This window comes from Manis pentadactyla, chromosome 13, assembly GCF_030020395.1.
Source record: "Manis pentadactyla isolate mManPen7 chromosome 13, mManPen7.hap1, whole genome shotgun sequence".
In the NCBI taxonomy this organism is placed as follows: domain Eukaryota; kingdom Metazoa; phylum Chordata; class Mammalia; order Pholidota; family Manidae; genus Manis; species Manis pentadactyla.
The window spans coordinates 23,728,181-23,753,388 of record NC_080031.1 but is presented as its reverse complement, the minus strand read 5'-3'; the positions used below and the strand labels follow the sequence as shown (position 1 = coordinate 23,753,388).

At 39.5% G+C, this 25,208-nt stretch overlaps 1 protein-coding gene across 2 annotated transcripts in view; it reads left to right on the top strand.

The window, feature by feature from the left end:
- Positions 1-25,208, top strand: part of MAML2 (mastermind like transcriptional coactivator 2) — a 344,724-nt gene that overhangs the window by 124,757 nt on the left and 194,759 nt on the right. The window lies entirely within an intron of this gene.

The following is a 25,208-nucleotide window of genomic DNA, read 5'->3' as shown; positions in this document are numbered from 1 at the left end:
AATACTTTATACATTTTTAAGAGTGACAGTAGTTTCTTTCCAATATGTTAATTTTGGTCTCAAAGTTAATGTTTGCTAATGTAATGTATTTACTGACCTTCAAAAGGCCATAAAATGGTTAGAATTAGAGTTACTTGGTTCTAGGGCTCCCCATTACTGCATACACTTGTAGGGAAATCCTTAATTTTACCTGTTGTGGAGGTAGCAATACTTTTCCAACTTCCCTCATAGGCTCACATATAAAGGGAAAAAAATGAAAAATTTTAACTACTCTGAAGGTTCTAAGGGTCCCAATGGGAAGCAAAGCATGGGCTTTGTGGACAAAAAGCCCCCAGTTTGAAACTTAGTTTTTATCACCTGGCTGGGAAAATTTCCTAAACTCTCTGTATCTTGGCTACCTAATCTGTACAGGGGCCAAAAATAGTCACTACTGATAGGATACTTGTGAGGACCAAATGCACAGTTTCTCCTGATTATAACATAAGGAAACTGAGGCCCCACTTGCTAGCATTTTACCTGAGTTCATTCATCAGCAAATACTGAGTTACGCCAAGCAGTGTGCATGCAGGGCTTCAAAAGCTATTGCTCAAATTACATGCTGCCTCATTCTTAGGGAGACATTTTTTTAAATTGAGAGCTCTTTTTGCTGCTTTATTTCAGAAGGACTGGTCATACTGCTGACTTTTTCTTGTTTACAGGCTGATGGCTCACATATGAGTTACCTGAGCCTCTTGTGGCTTCCCTCTTCCTGTCTTCTGCCATCTCTGTCAGGGGGACATTTCCTTTCTGCTCGCACCTCTCCTGGGGATTGTGAAAGAGTGGGTCTGTCTCTTGAGAGGGAAGGGTTACCTCCGTGCCTCTGATTCATAAGATGACAATCTCTGCTTCCTAAAAGTCTCCTCTACAACCTTGGCTCCCAGATTTGGCACTTACTCGTTCTGTTCTTATCGCTCCTTCCTTGCTGGATCCTCTCTCGGGGCTGAGCCCTTCAGCGTTAGTGTTTCTTGGGGATGTACCCTTGGTCTTCTCTTCTGATTCTGTTTGCTCTCTGTGGGTGATCACATACATGATCATACAACTTGCTCTCTATATTCTGCCAGAGATAATTTTCAAAACCAAAATTTATTTTTACTGATCTTCTATTAGAAATATTTTGCTAGATCTTTGTTGCCTATAGAAGAGAGTTCAGTACACACACACACAGTTTCCTGGATTAGAATTGTACCCTCTCCCCTAGGTATCCATAGCCATTGTGTTCCATTCACATTAAACTTGCCACTTCTCCCCAAGTGCTTGCCCTACATGAGATGTGTGATTTCTTCCTCAAAGGCCCTACCTGGACCTCTTATATCCCTTCTCTTACAATTTTCCCTATGTCCCGGCAAGTTAGCCTTTAAGAAAGACAGTCTCCTAGGTTCCTCTTTTTATTGTTTGCATAATTATTTGTTCCCTCTTCTGTGTATTCACAGCCTTTTATTCATAACTTTATATTGTGATATGTTTTTCTCTCTCTCTCTCCAAGACTTTGAGCTCATCAAATTGGATGAAAACTTTTTTTTTAATCTCAAGGAGTATACCACATTGGACAATGTCTTACAGAAGGAATTCAGTGTTTACTGAATGAATGCACTTATGACTATTATTAAGACCCAAAGGGTATTCATTGTTCATTAATCTGTTTTCATAATGAAATATTTGTTGATAGGCATTTACTAAATAATTCACTTAGCATTCCACAGCTAATTAACAAAAAAGAGCCTTCGTAAGTGGCCTTAGTATCATATCAAGATATTGACACTTCCGAGTTAGGATTTCAGAAAATTTTTGTACCCTTATGGCGTTCAGCAACTTCCAGGTCTCTCTAAAGTTTATTAACTTTAGTTCATTTAAATTTCCTAAAAAAGCAATCATTATACTTAAGGTAATCTGACCCCAGATTTCTACTTAGTATATTAGATCCAAAGATACATAAGGCCTACATATCTAAGTGTATTCTAAAAAATGGATGGAATGAAGTCAGCATAATATGTAGTTTGAGGAAGCAGTGCATATATGATGCTATAAAAGAGACAAAAGAATTCCAAAATGTTAACCAATTATATTTACATATGCTAAAATGTAAAATAGTGTTAGGAGCTGAGTGATAGATACATCCATAATTATAACTAACATTGACTGGGCACTTACTATATGCTAAGTGCTGTTCTAAGTACTTCACAGGCATCCCTGAATCCTCGCAGTATCTCTGTCATGTTCCTATTATTACTCCAGTTTACACATGAGTAAAGTGAGTCTTAGAAAGGTTTAATGACTTGTGGGAGGACACAACAAACAAGTTTTAGAGCTATTTGAACATAGATCTGACTGGATCCATAGTTCTGTGTTGAATGAATGCCTTTTAATCATCTTGGTGTTATACTAATTAATAAGTAATTGATAAATAATTTGCTAAATTTGTATGGACTACATCTTGACACATCTAAAATGATAAAGCATCTCACACATGCTATAGTCATTATTGAGAAGAAAAGAGAAACAAAATTCATTGACAATCACCAGTGTTAAGTGAAGCTGACTGTAACTGTAAACTATAAAGGGGTAGCCTAAATACACCCCTGTAGTTTGCCTTAAAGTCTGATATTCTATCAAATTTTGAAAAATTTCCTATGAAATATGCCTGTTTGTGTTTCCTGGACCTTAAACTCTTTCTTGAGTAGAAATGTAAGAAAACCTGTTTCTTTAAAATTGGGCAATTATTAGGAATGACAGCTAGTATATTCTTAAAGCATTGTGTGAGATTTTGAGGTCTGTTACTTGAAGTGAGAAATACAGATTCCTGCTGGAGGCTAATTTAACAAATAATTTATAGTGAGTTCTATGGACACTATTTAGGTGTAAAGAGAATCAAAATAATCTCAATTAAAAGAGCCTGCAGATGTTATAATGTCTTTCCCCAGGTTAATTACCTTCAAAATATCTGCCTATCACAGTATGTACAGGCTGCCCAAAAAAATTGCAAATTGTGTTTTCTTGATAGTTGACCCCCAGAGTTCAATTTATAAATAGTACGTGATAATGCAGCTGCCTTCATTATAAGATTTGAGGGACGTGGAAAATGTTCTCTTGTTCCAAAAGACCTGCCCCTAAAAATAAAAAATGTCATAGATTTTTAAAGTTTTTAAGTCTTTGGTTGCTCTTTATTAACAAGTAAATATCCCTGGGAGAGGCAACCCCTTTCTGTCTTTATCACACCACACCCCTAAGTAATCAAACAGAGAAGCTGCCAAAAAGGCAGATTCCCAGGCCTACTCTCAGAGATTCTGGCTGGTAGGTCTTGGGTGAAGTCCGGGAGTCTGCTTTTTAACAAGCACTTTGATGGCTCTGACTTAGATTGTCTTCTGGACAACACTTTGAAGAAAACTTGAGTTACTGGATAATTGACACAACTAGCTAATAACAAACTGGTGATAGAGAAGCATGAGTGAGAAGAAAAACTAAAAGTTACCAAACTAAAAATTCATCACATTTGAAGCATCATCTAGATGTAGCCCTTCCACGATTCTCAGGTTTATCTGAATGTTATTACTTTAAGTATCAACAGGTGAATCATGAATCAGGCACTCCTTAACTGACTATAAGAACTCAAGAAAAGGGGAAAAAATGACTTTTTCCCCCAAATAGTTCTGTTTAATAGCCCCAGAAATCAGTGCTGAAATGCTAACATCTTAGAGCAGAATGTACAAAACGTTCTTGAGTTATATTTCATTCTTGGGTGCCAGGCACATTGGGTTTGTATCACAAAACACTGAAATAATAAAAAGCAGGTGTCTTATTGAGTCTCTTTCGTAATTGGGAAACTAACAGTTTAAATATTTTGCAAAGAATTCTGACAAAATACCCCAGTGGATGAATCCAGTGCCCTCACTATACATTGAATGAGACAGAGATTGGAGTGGAGGAATCTACTTAAGAATATGGTAGATGACAAATTAGGTTAATAAAACTTTCCATGACTTTGTGGTAAATAAGCCATTTTTTTTTCAACACTGCAGTAAAAATGTGGCCAGTTGTTAAGAAGAGCTTGTTCCATATGATGGAGACTTTAAGTTTGGAAGCTTAGAAAAAACCTTGCAAGAGGGCTAGCATGGAGAAAACAGGAAGATAGCTTCCTCTCTGAACATACACCATTTCCTGAGGAGGAAGTGGGGCTTTTTTAAAAAACGTTCTTTGTTGATTCTGTAACAGAGAGGCATCTATTTAGTGATGACTATATATGTTTGTACAACCAGGACGCTGACCTTTAAAAAACATAAAATCCTGAAAGTGCCTTCTCTATTTGATAATGGCAAGATTCAAACCCCTTGGATTGGTTGGGTTAGGATTTGTTTTATTTTATGGGATCATCATTTATTTACCATGGCCCAGCACAAACTACCTGGACAGTTTTTAAGGGATAACAGTTAAACACCACACTGTAAAGTGGATGTCAGCACTGCTCTTATTTTGAACCTAGGGGCCTGTCCTGAGATAGCCTCACCACCTGACAGCAGAGCAGTGGAGGGGATAGGTAATGCCAGTGTTCCAGGGCCCACCCTCACCCAAAGCCTGCTCTGTGTCAGCACGTGAAAGAGGCAGCCCCCCAGGTTGTGATGTCATGGCAAAATCTGCAATTAGCTTGGTACATGGAATACCTACTATGCTGAAATTTATGTATAACCTACTTCATTTAAGAATGTCTTGCCAATGGGTTTCAGCCCCCAGCAAGTTCGCTATGGATTCAATGTGACCAAAGAAACTGACAGCAAAACGTTCTTGGGGTGAAAGGGTTATACCCAACTTTATTCCCAGTTGGTAGGTCAGTCACTAGAATTCCATTCACTCAGAGCGAGTCTGCATGCAGCAAGCTGGTCTCTGCCTCTGGGCCCCTCTGTCTGCACAGTCGTCCCACACAGCCATCCTCTGGTCCTCCGCTCTGCTCTCCTGCAGCCTTGCAGCCCTGCCACTGTGTCACACCCAGAGCACTGGGTGGAACTCTTTATATAGAGTTAACAGCCAGGTATTGTCCACAGGTGTGCAGTGAGCTAGTCAACCAGGGCCAGGTGAGAATCCTGGCCACAGGAACTCTCATTTTATCCATAAGGAATGAAGCAGTATCTTTGAGGTGACCACAACTGACTAACCAATTTGGGGAATTATGAGCATAAAACAAGAACCACTACAATCAAGAATCCCTGAGTCTGAGACAGTATCATACATTGACTTTTAAATAGTAATTTTAACATTAAATTCAATGTTTGGAAAAAATTTGCCCTAAAACCTTTAGGAGGATGAAAAGATGGGCCACTGAATAATTGAAATGACATCCTTTGCAGCACAGTGTTACATGGCGGAAAGAACACACCACAAAAAAACAATGCTCGGAGTACCCGAAAGCCATAGATTTCCAGATTGTAACAGAGAAATCTAACTGGCACAATTACAAGAAAACAAGTTCCTTTATTAAGGTCAGAGTAAATATCTTTTATGAAAACAAAAGGGGAAGTGGATTTAACATCTTAGTTACCTTGAAAGAACATTATGGTTTAAATTTGCTGTGGGTTTTCAGGAGGTAATATGGTGTCTTTCTCCTTTTTTACCCTCAGAACACTTTATGGTCTATGTAATTTTTGTCTCTCTTTTATTCACTAAACTTAAAATTTTTTTAAATCTTTCTAAAACCGTTAGTTTTCCCAATGTTACTTTTTATATCTCCATTCATTCCAGAAATTTCTGAAGTGTTTGATAGACAATATTATCAAGGTTTAGAGCTGTCCCCAAATCACACCCAGGACAGCCTCTGTTTTCTCACACACTCGACTGTATCTGCATGTGGTGTTGGCATATATGCAGGAATAAAAGAAAAAGCATCCGCCTTCTTTTACTTTCAGTCTAAAGAGGACAAAATGAAGTGGATTACCTGATAACTCTTGTACTTCTGGCAATTTAAGTATCCCTGTAATAAAAACTTTTCAGTGAACCTATTTACTTTTCTCTTGTAATGTTCATCAATCACTACAAATATCTATTTTGCCTGAAGTCAGCTGATTTTTAATGACATATAAACTAAATTGTTTCCTATGTTCACAAACTATTTAGAAGAGATTAAGGAAAAGATTAAGCAATAAAAACCTGTATTGCTTAACTTGCTCTATCATGAATATTAATTCCATCAAAACACTGATTAGGCAAGCATTTAGAACCAGAAGTGTACATAGGTACTGTTATTGTGAAATGTATCAATTTTTCTTTAGGCATATAAGTAAGCCTTATTTCTCCTTAAATGTAAAAATCTGTTGAGGACTTCTATGAAAAACCTGAGCAAAACACCCAAAGGATCAAAAACAAAATGCAGCTTTGTTTTCTTTTAGGGCTTGAGACCTAAAAGTTCAGCTGTTTTTGTTCTAACTCAGAAATTGGAGAATCTTTCAAAAGCATTAACCAAGAAGGTAGAGAAGGAAGGAGGCAAATCTTTGACCTTTGAGAGGGAAGGAAAGGAAGGGGTTCTTATGGTGAGGCATCCTCCACCCATTAGCCTGTAGATTAGGAGGAGAGCAGAGTGCACCCCTCAGAGACAGTGATGTTGGGCTGTTGCAGGAGTAGTTACAACCAGCCAAGTAAACTCAGCCTGTGAGCCACAGCATGTGCATAGACTCTAGTCTAAGCAACAGGAATTACACTCCTGCATTCCTTACCATGCCCTCACCCTCCCGGTGCTTGGGCATCGAGTAGAAGTCAGTAAAAATTGGCAACACTGAATAATCTTAGCTTGAGCCTTTTGAAGGGAGTGACCATGTCCTATTTATATTTGTACCCCAAATGCTGTGCCTGGAATTTACTGGGCACTAGACACCAAATGTGGATTTAATGAAGAAAAAATTATGGAGCATCTGCACACTAGGCATCATGTTAAGGCCAAGAGGATGGTACCTGGGAGTTGACACATAGTCTTGTAGAAATGATTAAATGGAATGTATTGGTAGGTCTTTGTGGTAAAGTACTCTGAGTAATTGTTACTAACAGAACAATAAATGACAACAATTAAGTCACTACAGAGATTGCTCAAAGGACAGTTTGCAAATTGGAGCATTCATTATGTGGCAAACATATGGTTATGCATTTCACCATGTTGACATCATACTGCAAAATTCACATGTTATATAAAAAGAAATCACACCAGCAAAGTACAGGCTACCACAAATAGTAGAGTGAAAAATACATTACTGAAGTTTACTGCTTAGTAACAGATTTAGGGATTTGAGATTCTGATTCTTAAGGATTCCATTGATGCCAGTTTTTTTTTTTTTTTTTTACAGTTATGAGACTATGGCTTTTATTAATATTATGTTTGAATTTTTTTTTTTAATAATTATTTTTTATTGAAGGGTAGTTGATGCACAGTATTACATTACATTAGTTTCAAGTGTACAACACAGTGGTAGAGCATTTATATACATAATTCTAGGTTCCAGCTATCACCCTACCAAGCTGTTACAATATCTTGACTATATTCCTTATGCTATACATTACATCCCGGTTACTTATTTATTTTACCATTGGAAGGCTGTCCTTTTTTTTTTTTTTTTTTTGTGAGGGCATCTCTCATATTTATTGATCAGATGGTTGTTAACGACAATAAAATTCTGTATAGGGGAGTCAGTGCTCAATGCACAATCATTAATCCACCCCAAGCCTAATTTTCGTCAGTCTCCAATCTTCTGAGGCATAACAAACAAGTTCTTACATGGAGAACAAATTCTTACATAATGAATAAGTTACATGGTGAACAGTACAAGGGCAGTCATCACAGAAACTTTTGGTTTTGCTCATGCATTATGAACTCTAAACAGTCAGTTCAAATATGAATACTCATTTGGTTTTTATACTTGATTTATATGTGGATACCACATTTCTCTCTTTATTATTATTATTTTTAATAAAATGCTGAAGTGGTAGGTAGATACAAGATAAAGGTAGAAAACATAGTTTAGTGTTGTAAGAGAGCAAATGTAGATGATCAGGTGTGTGCCTGTAGACTATGTGTTAATCCAAGCTAGACCAGGGCAATAAAACATCCACGTATGCAGAAGATTTCTCTCAGAACAGGGGGGGTGAGGTTCTAAGCCTCACCTCTGTTGATCCCCAATTTCTCACCTGATGGCCCCCCTGCGACTGTGCCTGTCTTAGGTTGTTCCTCCCTTGAGGAATCTTACCCGTCTCTGGCTAACCAGTCATCTTCTGGGGCCATACAGGGAAATGTAAAGTTGGTAAGTGAGAGAGAAGCCTTATTGTTTGAAAAGGTTAGCTTTTTACTTCTTTGCATATTTATGCCCTGTGGCTTCTATGCCCAGCATTTGTCTTGAGGTATCTTTACCACTTGGAGGAGTTATGATACTCGGTAAATTTGATATGAGGCACGAATTCTATTTAAGGGTTGTAATTAGGAAGGAAGAAGAAAAGCTATAGAAGTAGCAGGCGGCAGAAAACCTGGGAAGATTGATTATTTCTTTGACATATCTTCTTGTAGAGTAACTTCAGCATGTATAGGTTTTAAGCTACTACTTAAATTGCGCACACACATTAACATAATAGGAGTATAGTTACATAACCAAAGCATACCTGTAATTACCAGCCATCTCCAGTGAAACCAAGAAAACCAGTTAGGCACCTTAGGCATTTGTGAAAACTTATCTATAATATGGTGGATATTGTCCAACTGAACTTGAACAGTCTGAGAGAAATCAGACAAATTAAAACAACCCATTCCTGGGGACTGTTCACATGCCATATGTTCTTTTAACAGTAAATAGTCTGTAGTTGTAAGAGTTTGGAGCGCTACAATTTGCACTTCTCCAAATTCTTGGTTGAGTTCCAACAGTATAGATCCAGTCAAATTTGTTGTTTTACTGTATGCACAGGCCAGCTTAGATATCTCCTTCCTCATTCCCATGGCAAGTCCAGGAACTGGTGGGATGAGTGCATCTACTGCTGTAGCAGTGCGTGGATCTTTGTTGGGGTTTTTTGATGATCATCTTCTGGCATGAGTCTTCCAGAGAGTGCAGATGTTGGAAGTTCTTTTTCATATCGTATCTTAGTTCATTTTCGGGGTAGCCCAATTAGGCTTTGATCCTCTGTATAAACACAAACAGACCCTTTGCCTACACTTTTATATGCCCTTTATACCCTTGTGTAGAACTCGTTGGAGGTTACCACACAGGAACTGCCCTTTTTTTTTTTTTTGCTTTGCTTTTGGTATCACTAATCTACACTTACATGACGAATATTATGTTTACTAGGCTCTCCCCTATACCAGGTCTCCCCTATAAACCCCTTTACAGTCACTGTCCATCAGCATAGCAAAATGTTGTAGAATCACTACTTGCCTTCTCTGTGTTGTACAGCCCTCCTTTTTCTCCTAACCCCCCATGTATGTTAATCTTAATACCCCCCTACTTCTCCCCCCCTTATCCCTCCCTACCCACCCATCCTCCCCAGTCCCTTTCCCTTTGGTACCTGTTAGTCCATTCTTGAGTTCTGTGATTCTGCTGCTGTTTTTTTCCTTCAGTTTTTCCTTTGTTCTTATATTCCACAGATAAGTGAAATCATTTGGTATTTCTCTTTCTCCGCTTGGCTTGTTTCACTGAGCATAATACCCTCCAGCTCCATCCATGTTGCTGCAAATGATTGGATTTGCCCTTTTCTTATGGCTGAGTAGTATTCCATTGTGTATATGTACCACATCTTCTTTATCCATTCATCTATTGATGGACATTTAGGTTGCTTCCAATTCTTGGCTATTGTAAATAGTGCTGCAATAAACATAGGGGTGCATCTATCTTTCTCAAACTTGATTGCTGCATTCTTAGGGTAAATTCCTAGGAGTGCAATTCCTGGGTCAAATGGTAAGTCTGTTTTGAGCATTTTGATATACCTCCATACTGCTTTCCACAATGGTTGAACTAACTTACATTCCCACCAGCAGTGTAGGAGGGTTCCCCTTTCTCCACAGCCTCGCCAACATTTGTTGTTGTTTGTCTTTTGGATGGCAGCCATCCTTACTGGTGTGAGGTGATACCTCATTGTAGTTTTAATTTGCATTTCTCTGATAATTAGCGATGTGGAGCATCTTTTCATGTGTCTGTTGGCCATCTGTATTTCTTTTTTGGAGAACTGTCTGTTCAGTTCCTCTGCCCATTTTTTAATTGGCTTATTTGTTTTTTGTTTGTTGAGGCGTGTGAGCTCTTTATATATTCTGGACGTCAAGCCTTTATCAGATGTGTCATTTTCAAATATATTCTCCCATACTGTAGGGATCCTTCTTGTTCTATTGATGGTGTCTTTTGCTGTACAGAAGCTTTTCAGCTTAATATAGTCCCACTTACTCATTTTTGCTGTTGTTTTCCTTGCCCGGGGAGATATGTTCAAGAAGAGGTCACTCATGTTTATGTCTAAGAGGTTTTCGCCTATGTTTTCTTCCAAGAGTTTAATGGTTTCATGGCTTACATTCAGGTCTTTGATCCATTTTGAGTTTACTTTTGTATATGGGGTTAGACAATGGTCCAGTTTCATTCTCCTACATGTAGCTGTCCAGTTTTGCCAGCACCACCTGTTGAAGAGACTGTCATTTCGCCATTGTATGTCCATGGCTCCTTTATCAAATATTAATTGACCATATATGTCTGGGTTAATGTCTGGATTCTCTAGTCTGTTCCATTGGTCTGTGGCTCTGCTCTTGTGCCAGTACCAAATTGTCTTGATTACTATGGCTTTATAGTAGAGCTTGAAGTTGGGGAGTGAGATCCCCCCTACTTTATTCTTCTTTCTCAGGATTGCTTTGGCTATTCGGGGTCTTTGGTGTTTCCATATGAATTTTTGAATTATTTGTTCCAGTTCATTGAAGAATGTTGCTGGTAGTTTCATAGGGATTGCATCAAATCTGTATATTGCTTTGGGCAGGATGGCCATTTTAACGATATTAATTCTTCCTAGCCACGAGCATGGGATGAGTTTCCATCTGTTAATGTCCCCTTTAATTTCTCTTAAGAGTGACTTGTAGTTTTCAGAGTATAAGTCTTTCACTTCTTTGGTTAGGTTTATTCCTAGGTATTTTATTTTTTTGGATGCAATTGTGAATGGAGTTGTTTTCCTGATTTCTCTTTCTGTTGGTTCATTGTTAGTATATAGGAAAGCCACAGATTTCTGTGTGTTGATTTTGTATCCTGCAAGTTTGCTGTATTCCAATATCAGTTCTAGTAGTTCTGGGGTGGAGTCTTTAGGGTTTTTTTATGTACAGTATCATGTCATCTTCAAATAGTGACAGTTTAACTTCTTCTTTACCAATCTGGATTCCTTGTATTTCTTTATTTTGTCTGATTGCCGTGGCTAGGACCTCCAGTACTATGTTAAATAACAGTGGAGAGAGTGGGCATCCCTGTCTAGTTGCCGATCTCAGCGGAAATGCTTTCAGCTTCTCGCTGTTCAATATAATGTTGGCTGTGGGTTTATCATAGATGGCCTTTATTATGTTGAGGTACTTGCCTTCTATTCCCATTTTGCTGAGAGTTTTTAACATGAATGGATGTTGAACTTTGTCAAATGCTTTTTCAGCATCTATGGAGATGATCATGTGGTTTTTGTCTTTCTTTTTGTTGATGTGGTGGATGATGTTGATGGACTTTCGAATGTTGTACCATCCTTGCATCCCTGGGATGAATCCCACTTGGTCATGGTGTATGATCCTTTTGATGTATTTTTGAATTCGGTTTGCTACTATTTTGTTGAGTATTTTTGCATCTACGTTCATCAGGGATATTGGTCTGTAGTTTTCTTTTTTGGTGGGGTCTTTGCCTGGTTTTGGTATTAGGGTGATGTTAGCTTCATAGAATGAGTTTGGGAGTATCCCCTCCTCCTCTATTTTTTGGAAAACTTTAAGGAGAATGGGTATTATGTCTTCCCTGTATGTCTGATAAAATTCTGAGGTAAATCCATCTGGCCCGGGGGTTTTGTTCTTTGGTAGTTTTATGATTACCGCTTCAATTTCGTTGCTGGTAATTGGTCTGTTTAGATTTTCTGTTTCTTCCTGGGTCAATCTTGGAAGGTTATATTTTTCTAGGAAGTTGTCCATTTCTCCTAGGTTTCCCAGCTTTTTAGCATATAGGTTTTCATAGTATTCTCCAATAATTCTTTGCATTTCCGTGGGGTCCGTCGTGATTTTTCCTTTCTCGTTTCTGATACTGTTGATTTGTGTTGACTCTCTTTTCTTCTTAATAAGTCTGGCTAGAGGCTTATCGATTTTGTTTATTTTCTCAAAGAACCAGGTCTTGGTTTCATTGATTTTTGCTATTGTTTTATTCTTCTCAATTTTATTTATTTCTTCTCTGATCTTTATTATGTCCCTCCTTCTGCTGACCTTAGGCCTCATCTGTTCTTCTTTTTCCAATTTCGATAATTGTGACATTAGACCATTCATTTGGGATTGCTCTTCCTTTTTTAAATATGCTTGGATTGCTATATACTTTCCTCTTAAGACTGCTTTTGCTGTGTCCCACAGAAGTTGGGGCTTAGTGTTGTTGTTGTCATTTGTTTCCATATATTGCTGGATCTCCATTTTGATTTGGTCATTGATCCATTGATTATTTAGGAGCGTGTTGTTAAGCCTCCATGTGTTTGTGAGCCTCTTTGCTTTCTTTGTACAGTTTATTTCTAGTTTTATGCTTTTGTGGTCTGAAAAGTTGGTTGGTAGGATTTCAATCTTTTGGAATTTTCTGAGGCTCTTTTTGTGGCCTAGTATGTGGTCTATTCTGGAGAATGTTCCATGTGCACTTGAGAAGAATGTATATCCCGCTGCTTTTGGATGTAGAGTTCTATAGATGTCTATTAGGTCCATCTGCTCTACTGTGTTGTTCAGTGCTTCCGTGTCCTTACTTATTTTCTGCCCAGTGGATCTATCCTTTGCGGTGAGTGGTGTGTTGAAGTCTCCTAGAATGAATGCATTGCAGTCTATATCCCCCTTTAGTTCTGTTAGTATTTGTTTCACATATGCTGGTGCTCCTGTGTTGGGTGCATATATATTTAGAATGGTTATATCCTCTTGTTTGACTGAGCCCTTTATCATTATGTAGTGTCCTTCTTTATCTCTTGTTACTTTCTTTGTTTTGAAGTCTATTTTGTGTGATATTAGTACTGCAACCCCTGCTTTCTTCTCACTGTTGTTTGCTTGAAATATGTTTTTCCATCCCTTGAGTTTTAGTCTGTACATGTCTTTGGGTTTGAGGTGAGTTTCTTGTAAGCAGCATATAGATGGGTCTTGCTTTTTTATCCATTCTGTTACTCTGTGTCTTTTGATTGGTGCATTCAATCCATTAACATTTAGGGTGACTATTGAAAGATATGTACTTATTGCCATTGCAGGCTTTAAATTCGTGGTTACCAAAGGTTCAAGGTTAGCCTCTTTAGTATCTTACTGCCTAACTTAGCTCGCTTATTGAGCTGTTATATACACTATCTGGAGATTCTTTTCTTCTCTCCCTTCTTGTTCCTCCTCCTCGATTCTTCATATGTTGGGTGTTTTGTGCTGTGTTCTTTCTAGGAGTGCTCCCATCTAGAGCAGTCCCTGTAAGATGTTCTGTAGAGGTGGTTTGTGGAAAGCAAATTCCCTCAGCTTTTGTTTGTCTGGGAATTGTTTAATCCCACCGTCATATTTGAATGATAGTCGTGCTGGATACAGTATCCTTGGTTCAAGGCCCTTCTGTTTCATTGTATTAAATATATCATGCCATTCTCTTCTGGCCTGTAGGGTTTCTGTTGAGAAATCTGACGTTAGCCTGATGGGTTTCCCTTTATAGGTGACCTTTTTCTCTCTAGCTGCCTTTAACACTCTTTCCTTGTCCTTGATCTTTGCCATTTTAATTATTATGTGTCTTGGTGTTGCCCTTCTTGGATCCTTTCTGTTGGGGGTTCTGTGTATTTCCGTAGTCTGTTCGATTACTTCCTCCCCCAGTGTGGAGAAGTTTTCAGCAATTATTTCTTCTAAGATACTTCCCATCTCTTTTCCTCTCTCTTCTTCTTCTGGGACCCCTATAATACGGATATTGTTCCTTTTAGATTGGTCACACAGTTCTCTTAATATTGTTTCATTCCTGGAGATCCTTTTGTCTCTCTCTATGTCAGCTTCTATGCGTTCCTGTTCTCTGATTTCAATTCCATCAATGGCCTCTTGCATTCTATCCATTCTGCTTATAAACCCTTCCAGAGTTTGTTTCATTTCTGCGATCTCCTTTCTGGCATCTGTGATCTCCTTCCGGACTTCATCCCATTTCTCTTGCGTATTTCTCTGCATCTCTGTCAGCATGTTTATGATTCTTATTTTGAATTCTTTTTCAGGGAGACTGGTTAGGTCTGTCTCCTTCTCTGGTGTTGTCTCTGTGATCTTTGTCTGCCTGTAGCTTTGCCTTTTCATGGTGATAGGAATAGTCTGCAGAACTGGGACGAGTGACGGCTGGAAGGACTTCCTTTCTTGTTGGTTTGTGGCCCTCCTCTCCTGGGAGAACAGCGGCCTCTAGTGGCTTGTGCTGCGCAGCTGCGCGCAGACAGGGTTCCTGCTTCCTGCCCGGCTGCTATGGAGTTTATCTCCGCTGTTGCTGTGGGCGTGGCCTGGCTCGGGCAGCTACTCCAAAATGGTGGAGTCGCGTTGAAGCAGGAGCTGCTGGGAGGCTATTTATCTCCGTAAGGGGCCTCCCTGCTCCCTGCAGCCCAGGGGTTAGGGTGCCCAGAGATCCCGGATTCCCTACCTCTGGATTAAGTGACCCGCCCTGCCCCTTTAAGACTTCCAAAAAGCACCCGCCAAAACAAAACAATGCCCACCAAAAAAAAAGAAAAAAAAAATTTTTTTTTTAATTAAAAAAAAAAAAAAAAAAAAAGGTGGTTGTTCGTTTTTCTTTATTCTCCGGTGCCAGCCTCAGGCCTCTGCTCCCCAGTCTTTCTGCCCTGTTTCCCTAGTATTGGGGTCCCTATCCCTTTAAAACTCCCAAAAAGCGCTCGCCAAAACAAAACAGCAAAAAAGAAAAAAAAAAAAAATGGTCGCGCGCTTTTCTTATGCCCTCAGTCGCCCAGCCTCCAGTGCCTGCTCACTGTTCTTGCTGCCCTGTTTTCCTAGTATCGAGCACTCTGCACTCTGGCCCGAATGGCGGGGGCTGGGTGCTCGGCAGCCCTGTGCTCCGTCTCCCTCCCGCTCTGCCTTTTCTTCTCCTGCCGGGATTTAGGGGGATGGGCGCTCGCCTCCCGCGGGGCCGGGGCTTGTATCTTACCCCCTTCGCGAGGCGCTGGGTTCTCTCAGGTGCGGATGTGGTCTGGATATTGTCCTGTGTCCTCTGGTCTTTATTCTGGGAAGGGTTGTCTTTGTTATGTTTTCATAGATATATGTTGTTTTGGGAGGAGATTTCCGTTGCTCTACTCACGCCGCCATCTTCTGCCCCTCCTCCTGATGCCAGTTTTGAGGGGCCTTCTAATCAATGTAAGAAGAATGAGAGATAAAAAAATGAAATGTGGTGGAACAGTCATGAGTGGGGGAAAGTAGCAGATTTAATTTAGGTGAAGCTAAATTACCTGTAAAACATGTAAAACCTCTAAGGCCCACCTTGGCAGAAAGCCAGGGGACCTGGGTCCTTGTTCTGTCTCTGCTACTAAATGGCTGTATGAATTTAAGCAGGTTTCCTCCCCTGTAACATGAGGCACTCAACTATTTCCAATATAAATTGTGGTTTAAAAAATAAAAGACAAAAACACAACTAGGTCTTTGCTGAGGCCTCTTAATGCGTATGCTTTTATCTTTATAAACATTTCAGTAGAATTATAGGCCCATAATTCAGTGACCTCTGTTTTATCCTGAATATAATTAACTTGATAGTACAGGTAAGACTGTGTCAGCAATTTCTTACTAACGTGCCTTTCCACAGGATAGCTCTCTTCAATTTCCTTTGTTTTTATGACACTTCGTCATATTTCTGTTACAGAGCTTACCTGGGGCAGTGTGTTTTTTGAAGACTGTATGCCTCTTGTCAAATAAGACTCAGTTCCTTGAGGGCAGACACCATGACTTACTCATCTGTTAAGAGTCCTTGCTTAGTACAGGGATTGGCGCATGGTAGGGGCTCAGTACATATTGAATAAATATTTAATCAACTGAGTTGGCAATAGCATACTCAGTGTGTGTCATATGCCTTCCATTTGCCCCTCTGAATCCATTGCCACCGTCTTCTACCCTGCTCTGGCTAGAAAGTTCTTGTCCCCTTTAAGACAAGTCTGCTCCATAGGACTCTTTTTCTTGGTTCCATAAATGTCTTCCTCCTCTAGTCCTTCAGGCTTAGGAATGGTGACAGTATCTTTGTTATAAGCCTTGAACTTTTGCTCTATTCCTTGGTATTCCCCTGTGCCCTACCTACACTGAGATCATTGACCTCTCCATGAGTTATCCTTAATTAGAGTGTGCCTATTGTCAGGACCCTCATTAATACAGCAGATAAGAAAGGAAAAAGATCTCTGTTTAAAATATGTTTTTGCATTCATATTGTTGAATTGTTGAGAATGACCACATTAAATTTTTTTGTAAACACTTAAAATCAGTAGATCCTTGTGTAGGCTAAGTATTTTCATACAAGGCTGGCCTTCACTGATTCACTCCTAACTATGATGTTACAGATTCATTGCAGTATCCACATCACAAATGCATTTTGAGTTTGAGTGAGTAATTATTTATGTTTACATTTGGTTGTTGGTGTTTAAATGTATTTCCCTCTGACTTGTGGTCTCTTGGACTGAAATACAATGCCTTAAGAGAAAGGGTGCCATCTTTTTCAGCTGGCAGTCTAATGGCTAACTGACATCTGGAAAAATAATAGAGAGATATTTATGAATAAAGAATACAGCTTAATAAGTGTGGATCCAGATCTGACAATGAACATTTTGTGCATTTTTAGGTCTAATTTGATAAGACTTGTTACATTCTTTTCCAGAGCCAGAAATTCTTAAGGAAGTCTGTAACCAGTTGAAGAGTATATTCATAGTGAAATAATTTGAAGAATCATTAAAATATCCATCCTTTAGAGAGTGTTAAATTTATTGGTTCAGGCAACAGTCCAGATATGCCATGTCTTTATCATCATTGATATGTAAGCACCATAAAGGCAGGGACTTATTCAATTTTAGCATTCTGCTAAACCCCCAGTGCCTAAAACAGAGCCTGGAATCTAGTAAGTGTTCAATAAATATTTGTTGATTAAATGAATATATTGGAATTTGGTTGTATTATTGTTGTCTTTTCTGTTTTTGCATTTGTTATATTCTCATTCATAAATGATAAAATCTAGGTTCATATTTTCAACAGATATTTATTATTTTTTTATCTGTTAAATGCACTATATTGGGTATTTCCTTTAGTAGCTCATATTATACAGGTAAAAAAATAACCTCCCAAGTACAACATAGTCATTGGTAGATCCCATCTCAGTGGCTTTTCTTCTACATCAAAATATCTGCTCAAAGCAAGCCTTTGCCTCCACCCTTCCAATCTCTAATTTTTGCCCACTTTGCAGAAATATAGTGAAGCAATTAGCTTTCCTAAAGAGTGCTTGATTCTATTCTTGGATTCCTTGGCTAGTGACCATGTTGTGCCTTTTCATGTAGACTTGATGACTCCAATAAAATTGCTGGAAAGCTATTCCCTCTTTTATGGTTTTTTTGTACCTCATCCACAAGGGTAGAAACCTGAATCTTCCTCCTTGTCTGGATTTGCATGAAGGCTTTCATGGTATCATGGTTCCATGAGAGACTTTTTAAAGTCTTATTATTAGGTTTTCATATGACTCCAGCTGATTGGTATACAGGCTTTTATATTCATAGGAATTTTTATTTATTCCCAAATACTTTTTACTTAACTACAAATAGATCCTTGATGTGAGTCATTCTTATGGAGTAGTCCTAGTAGTACCGGAACTTGGAACATGCTGAATAAAACTATAAACCTAGGGTAATTATTTATTAATCTAAGTAAACTTCTAGAAGATGCAGAGTTTAATGAGGGAACTGTACATGGAAAGATACTTTTATAACTGAGAAGCTCACATTCCCTTTAGGCAATTAAATATTCTCCTTTTCCTTCACCACTTCCTCTTTCCTCTTCCCTCTTTTCCCTCCTACTTTTTCTCCTTTTTATTCTTGATTACCCAGAGATCCATTTCCCTTTGTAAAGATCCGCACATGTTTACATGGTAGAGAGAAGTACTTTACAGATCCACCAAGTTGGCATAAGTAATTCTAAGTAGTTGCATACAATTATAAATCTATTGCTCTGAAGAATTCATCCATGAAAATAATTCTTTGCAGTGTATTTTCAAATTTTATGCCATAAATAAATGGGGCCTTTATTTTTTTATTAAGAAAAATAAAAGACAAGAAACCCAGTCTTTTTTTCAAAAGAAGTAAAAGTCATTATACTCACATGAAATAATTGCTTCCAAATCATAAAACCAGAAAAGTTCAGAAGTAAAGCTTACTATCTTGGTTGTTCTTGTTTCATGGAATTGTCTTTCCTATTTTTTCCCTACATCATCACCTCTCTGCTTGTATCCTGTGAGTAAGGGATAGCACCATTGCCCTCTGATTGCTTTGTACACCAGTGCTTTCTCTCCTGCAATAGCCATTTTTAGTCAGACCTTTTTTTCCCCACTATCTTAATAAGAATAATTTTCATTATTTTATCATTACATCTGATAAAATACTATTAGTGTTTTATATCCCAGCTGGATATAAATATGTCTTTGAAATAGTCTGCATATCAGTGGGGTTGACTCAGTTATATTAAAAGTGAATTTGAATTTAGATGCCTGTATACTTTTATCAAAGGAGAAAATTGCAATGTGTGATGAAAATAACCAGATAGACTCTTTTGCCCTTCAACCGTGGCTTAAGAATAATCTAAGACAAAATTTTCGTAAGAATAATCAGTCAGCAGATCTGACACTTAACATAGGAATTACAATGAAGCCATGACAATTTTTCAACATATTTCACATGTCACAGGATTCTTGATCTTAAGTTCAAATTACATGCACAAATACGTACTAGATATTTATTAAGCAAATAAATTGCCTATAATTCTATTGGATGTTATACATACTAGGTAAGAATTTGTCATATTCACTCTACTTAGCCTCTAGGTCATCCTTTTAATGTACTTGTGTCACCTTGGGTCCTGGAAAACTATAGCTATGGATCAGTTTTTCAAGTCATAGTGTTACATGATATGTGTAGGAACCATCTTCCATTTGGATGGAGCATCAGTATTTCACTATATAAAACTAAGGCAGATTGTTTTATACATCAGGCCTTGGGATCATGCTAGTGTACCTTTGGGAGATTTTGATGATATGAATAGTTATATCACTTGCTCATGGTTACAGCTGTCTTGCACATTCCAGTGAGAGTATTAGAAATTAATCCTGTAGCTAAAATTCAGTGGATCAAACCAAATTGCTGTTTATGAGTCTCAGAAGGTAAAAGGAAAAGAAAAGTAAGAAAGAAAAAGATTAATTCCCTGATAGCCCTGTCAGTGAGGTGTTAACTTTTTTAAAACTAGTCCGTTATCAGCCCTGCAGGTCCATGATCTTTCGTGAACATGTTTCATTTATTTTTTAAAGTATATATATATATATATTTTAAGTATATATTTTTTTATTGAAGTTTAGTTAATACACAATATTATACTGGTTTCAAGTATACAACACAGTGGCTCAACAGTTAAACACATTATTAAATCCTCACTCCAACTTGTGCAGTTACTGTCAACATAGAAAGATGTTACAGAACAATTGTCAGTCAGACCTTTAATGCTGTTTCAACATTTCTCCACCCCTACTCGCCTCTACACGCACACACGCGCTTTGCACTACTGCAGATGTTAATGTGTCAGAGTGCTAAAGTTTCTAAGATGTCAGCAGGAAGAAATGGCACTGTGAGGCATAACTGTGACCTGAAGGAAATAAATTGCAGGAGTGTTGCTGTAAGGAAAGTACTAACTTAGGACATCCTTCTCCAATGAAATCTGTCAAGCTCTTAGTTTTCTAAATGTGGGAACTTTTGTACTTGTTTTCCTCTAAGGCACAGGATAATTCCCAAGAGAGATTCCATTCATTCCTCACAGAGAAACAGAAGAAAAGAGTGAAGTTGAGTTAGCAGCTTGTTAGAATTGTGTTTACTCTGAGATCTGATTCAAGAAATGGACTTGGAATCTCAGCTTGTCTAAGCTGCAGCTTATCCATTTTGCAGCTGGACCATGTAGAGCTCAGCTACAGAGTCTTTTGACCAGGGAATGTTACAGTTATCTAGAACACTAAATGGACTAATGAGTATATACATAGAGACTAATTATGGGCCAAGTCATTAATTATGGTTGTGTTTACATTTTTATTGTGACTAATCTTTCATCTCTCTGAAGTAAAGTTCTTAACTATCTTCTAATATGTGATAATAATATGACTGAATTCCTGAGATACATATGAAGTACTCATACTTTTATTTCTTAATTACCAATTACTGACCACCCTCCCCCTCTTTATCCCTCAAGGGATAGTTTTCAGTACTGCTTTCTTTATACTAATAAGTGATTCTCTTCTGGATGGAACTAGAAGCTGAGCCCTGCTTATTGAAATGGTTGGTCTTCATCTTAGCATTAGTCCAAACTGGTGAAACAGAGGGACTTTTGCATTCGTTATTTTATTCATCTTTTATAGAAAATGTGGAGACTTCTGGGTGGGTTTGGCTTTCTGCCAATTAGTGTTGCCACTGTTTTCCTGTGATGCATATATTCACATGAGTCAACAGAAACCTTTTTGACTAAGCAGTTAGAATTAGCAAGACTGTATGCATCAGGGTATTGGATGTGGGGAAAGGAATAAGAAGGGGTAGTGAGACCTCAGATAGAAGCACTGACATAGGCTCCCAACACAGTGAAGTCACCACAGTCTCACACCGCCTCACATCTCTCCAGAGCAAGTTCTGCATGACAGACAAAGGAGAGCTCAGCTTTATCGCCGCTTGTTCAGACTCACAGCCCCAGAATAATCTGACCTTATAAAGAGTACAGCCTCTCTGAGGAATGGGGCCCCAGCCCAATGCCACATCCATCCTTCATCCATCCTTGAAGCCAGCCTTCCTGTGAAGACCGCTGGTGATTTTTAGCATATCATTCCAGTGGAAGGCATATGACTTAATAGCAGATCAAGGGGAAAGGCTAAAAAGTATTTTGTAATGTGATGTAGTAGGGGGGAGCGAATATTTAGGATGCATTTGTAGAAATAAATTGTCTGAAATAAGGAAGGTGTATCAGTCAGACTTAGCTTTAGTTGTGACAGAAAACTCAAAATAACAGTAAGTTAAATAGGATACATGCTTATTCTCTCTCTGTAAAAGAAGTCCCAAGGTACGGCCCAGAAGAGGTCGACACTCACATGTCAGGGATTCATATTCCTTTCCTCTTGCTGTTCTAACAGCCTCCACATGTGGCTTCCATGTGGCAGAGCAAGAAGGTTGCTAGACGCCCGGTCGTGAGGGAGGAGGCAATGGCAGCAGGGACTGCCCCTCTTCAAGGACTCTTCCCAGAAGTCACACACACTACTTCCACATAAATCTTAGTCATGTGGTCACCCCTAGCTACAGGAATGCCTGGAAATGGAAACTTTATTTGGGATAGTTATATGGCCAACCAAAAATCAGGGATGGTATAACTAATGAAGAAGACAGGGTTGGTGGATATTGTTTTCCCTTCTAGAACTTCCCAGAAAATGAGCTGTCTCTCCATGGGAAGTGAAAGCTTTCTCTACTCTGTCTTGTTCACAACATACCTAGGGTATGTTTCCAGAGCTATAGCACAAAAGAGATATATATGAGCAAATAAATTGAGAGATAAATTACCATGTGATGTAAGGACTGGGACCCTTCACCTAACCCAGTGTTGGTTAGAAGAATTGAGTGGATCATGTCAAGTGAAAGAATTGCTGATATTTAGTCAGGAATTTTATTCCTTTCTCAGAAAAGACATAGGGAAGACATGATACCTGACTCAGAATGTTTAAAGACATTCTTCAGTGTGCTCACAGCTGGTGGACACATATAGGCTGCATTTGTGTTCCGCTCCTCCATGCTCCTCCAGTGTGCCCCAATCCATTGGTGACTTGAGACACTATGGAGAGGAGCATTTTCTGACCCTCAGAAGGTCCTGAGGGTGAAAGAGCTGTGAATGCCCAGGAAGAGTGAAGTCACTGCAGTTGACGGGCTTGGAGCAGTAGCTGTAGGGTCAGTTGACCAACATCCTATATGCCATCCTGGCTGTAGTCCTACCAACCACTTGGGTCATTCTCCACATTGCCATTGGTGATTGTTTTAAGTGCAGAATAGATTATAGAACCTGCCAGCTTAATCCCTCTCAATGGCTTTCCATTGCCTGAATGTCACCCAGTTCCTTCTGACCCAATCTTGGCTTACTCACTCTGAATCTCCAGACATAATTTCTACTCTCTTCCTTAAATGTGTCAGGTTTCTATCCCCCTGGAACTTTACCCGTGCTGTCCCCTCTTCCACAACATTCTCCTCCATAGTCACTCTCCCATTTCACCTGGCTAACGCCCACCCGTGGTGAACTGTCACTTCCTCTCTGGAGTCTCCACTTCCACCCCCTCAGAAGGGGGATTCCCATGACTGCCGACAACTCCCTTAGCACAGCACTTATTGCAGTTACTGCGATGGCTTATGGAATGATGTCTTTCTAACTAGACCATAAGCTCCCTGTAGGCAGAGCCTGGTCTGCCCACAGTCATAGTAGTGACAAACAGTGTAGGACGTTATAGAAGGTATTCCAGCGTCAGCTGGAGGCACAGGTAAGAATGAAGGCTAGGCAGTGGAGAGGAGCATGGAGAAGCAGAACACAAATGCAAGACTGTCTTTTGCTCCAACCCCTCTTACATTCTTTCCGGAGTGGTGGGATTGAGGCAAGAGAAAGAAGTGCTTCTCTCCAGTTACTTGGATTACCTCCCAGCCCCCAAAGGGTCAGAGCAACTGTTACTGTGGAATTTGAAATACTAGCTATGTTAATGGAGGTCAGGATTACCAAGACTGGATTTACTGCTCCAAAAACTGACCCAAATTTATTTTCTATTATCCACAATTAGTTATGTGGAAGGAGGAGCATGGGGCTTCTTGGTATGTAGACCATTGCTAACATGTCCCTGGACCTAGATCTTGTTTGTTTTTTATCTCTTCTGGAGAAAGTGGCTGTGAATTTCAGGGGGTGGGCAGTACTCGTGCCTCAACTACACCAAGAGCAGAATCTGCATATGAGCAGCTTTGGCCTCCCAGGGCTTAGCGACCCGGCTGGCTGCCTGTCTCTGCCTTTTCTTGGAGTAATTTTTACAGGCACTGAACTCCTGCCCTCAAATACCCACTGCCATTTGCTTCCTGATGCTTAACATTCCGTATTTAGAAATGAGGCCTCAAGTACAAGGACAATGAGAATGACACATTGCTTTAGATTCACACCGCGATGTGCCGGATCTTGTTGAGAAAGGGGGGACCATTGGGCTATAGAAAGTGTGGGTAGAGAGGTAAAAAGGGAAGAAGTTTGAGAAAGGAGAGGATAGGAATTCTAAGGAAGCTGAGCAGGATGAAGATAAGCCATATTTGATTTATGGTTTTGCTTAACCTTATTTACCCAAACATAATAGATAGGAGCAGTTTCTTGTTTGGAGCTGGGGGGTAATTCGAACCTAGGCGTGGACCTCCTGCTTCCAGTCTGGGGACAGGGCATCCTCTGTTCTCCACTGGAGTTCCTATGGGAGTCTCCGGGCTGGCACTGCCCTGACAGGGTGAGACATACAGCCAGCAGATGCCCTGCCACTGGTCGGCCTCAGTGGCTAATCCCGTGGTGATGGTTTGCTGCACAGACCCCCTTTTCTTGGTACACACAGGCCATCAGAAAGTAGATCAAAGGACAAACAGGATGACATTTCCCCAAGAGGAGGGGTTTTAGGCTCATGCAGCCCAGAACAGTGGTCACATTGCAGAAGACTTTTTTAAGTAGAGTTCTTTCCTGAGACTAATTGGAAATAAGTAACTTTTCCTAGAATGAAAATCACCCAACTGGCATGGACTGTTTACTTTCTCAGTTGCTGCGAGAAAGCACGGGAACAAACAGCCTTACTGTCTCCTTCATTTGTGTCTCAAAGGCATGCCGTTGCTAATAATGTATGTACAAAGCACTAATTAACAATGGTCACTTTTTAAACTTATGTTTGCCCTCTAAAAATTTGATTGTTTATTGACTTTTTAAAAAGGCTCCGTTTATTCATCTTTGTTGTAGGGGTATATGCTATGAAATTGCACATTTTAAAATGTGTACATGATCAGAGAGGTTTAATTCTCCTGACATATACACCGATGGTATTTCAATTCTATAAGCAAAACCCGCTGGTACAATTAATCATTAACCTACTTGCCTTAGGGATTAAAGGCAAGAGAGAATGTTAACTCTTTTGTGACATATTGTAGATCGACAAGAGAGATGGCAAAGTGTATAGTTTTTGCTATCTAAAAATTGACACTTGTTTGGTAATCAAAGTGTAATTTTCAAATAAACTCCTAATGCCCCATCTTCAGGTATACCTGCCTTGCCCTGGCCTTTTATGGAGCCATCTGGAATCAGCCACACTCGGGATGTGGATGAGCATGTTCCAGCTGTTGCAGGCAAGCTCTCTGTCACTTCCGTTGGATCCTAAGTCAGGCCTGTCTCTTTTCTACTGTGTGACTGTATGTTTCGTAGCAGATACTAGTCATTATTTTTTCAGTGAAGCAGACACTCAGAAGACACAGACCATCCATACTTAGTTCTCTGAGTTTGGGAGCTGATGGAAGCATCCATTTATCATCCTCTGTACTTTACCACTGGGGGAAATAGAGGGCTCCCCCATCCCTGGGCCCTTCCTGTGAGCTCATCCTCTGCATTTTGCTTGTATGGCCACTTAGCCACTTTCAGGACTCTTGGGAAAGTATTACCCCTGCACTGGAGCTCCCCAGCACTGTCAAGTGGTAAACCGATGTGTTTCTGTCTGTAGACAGAGGTATAATCTAAG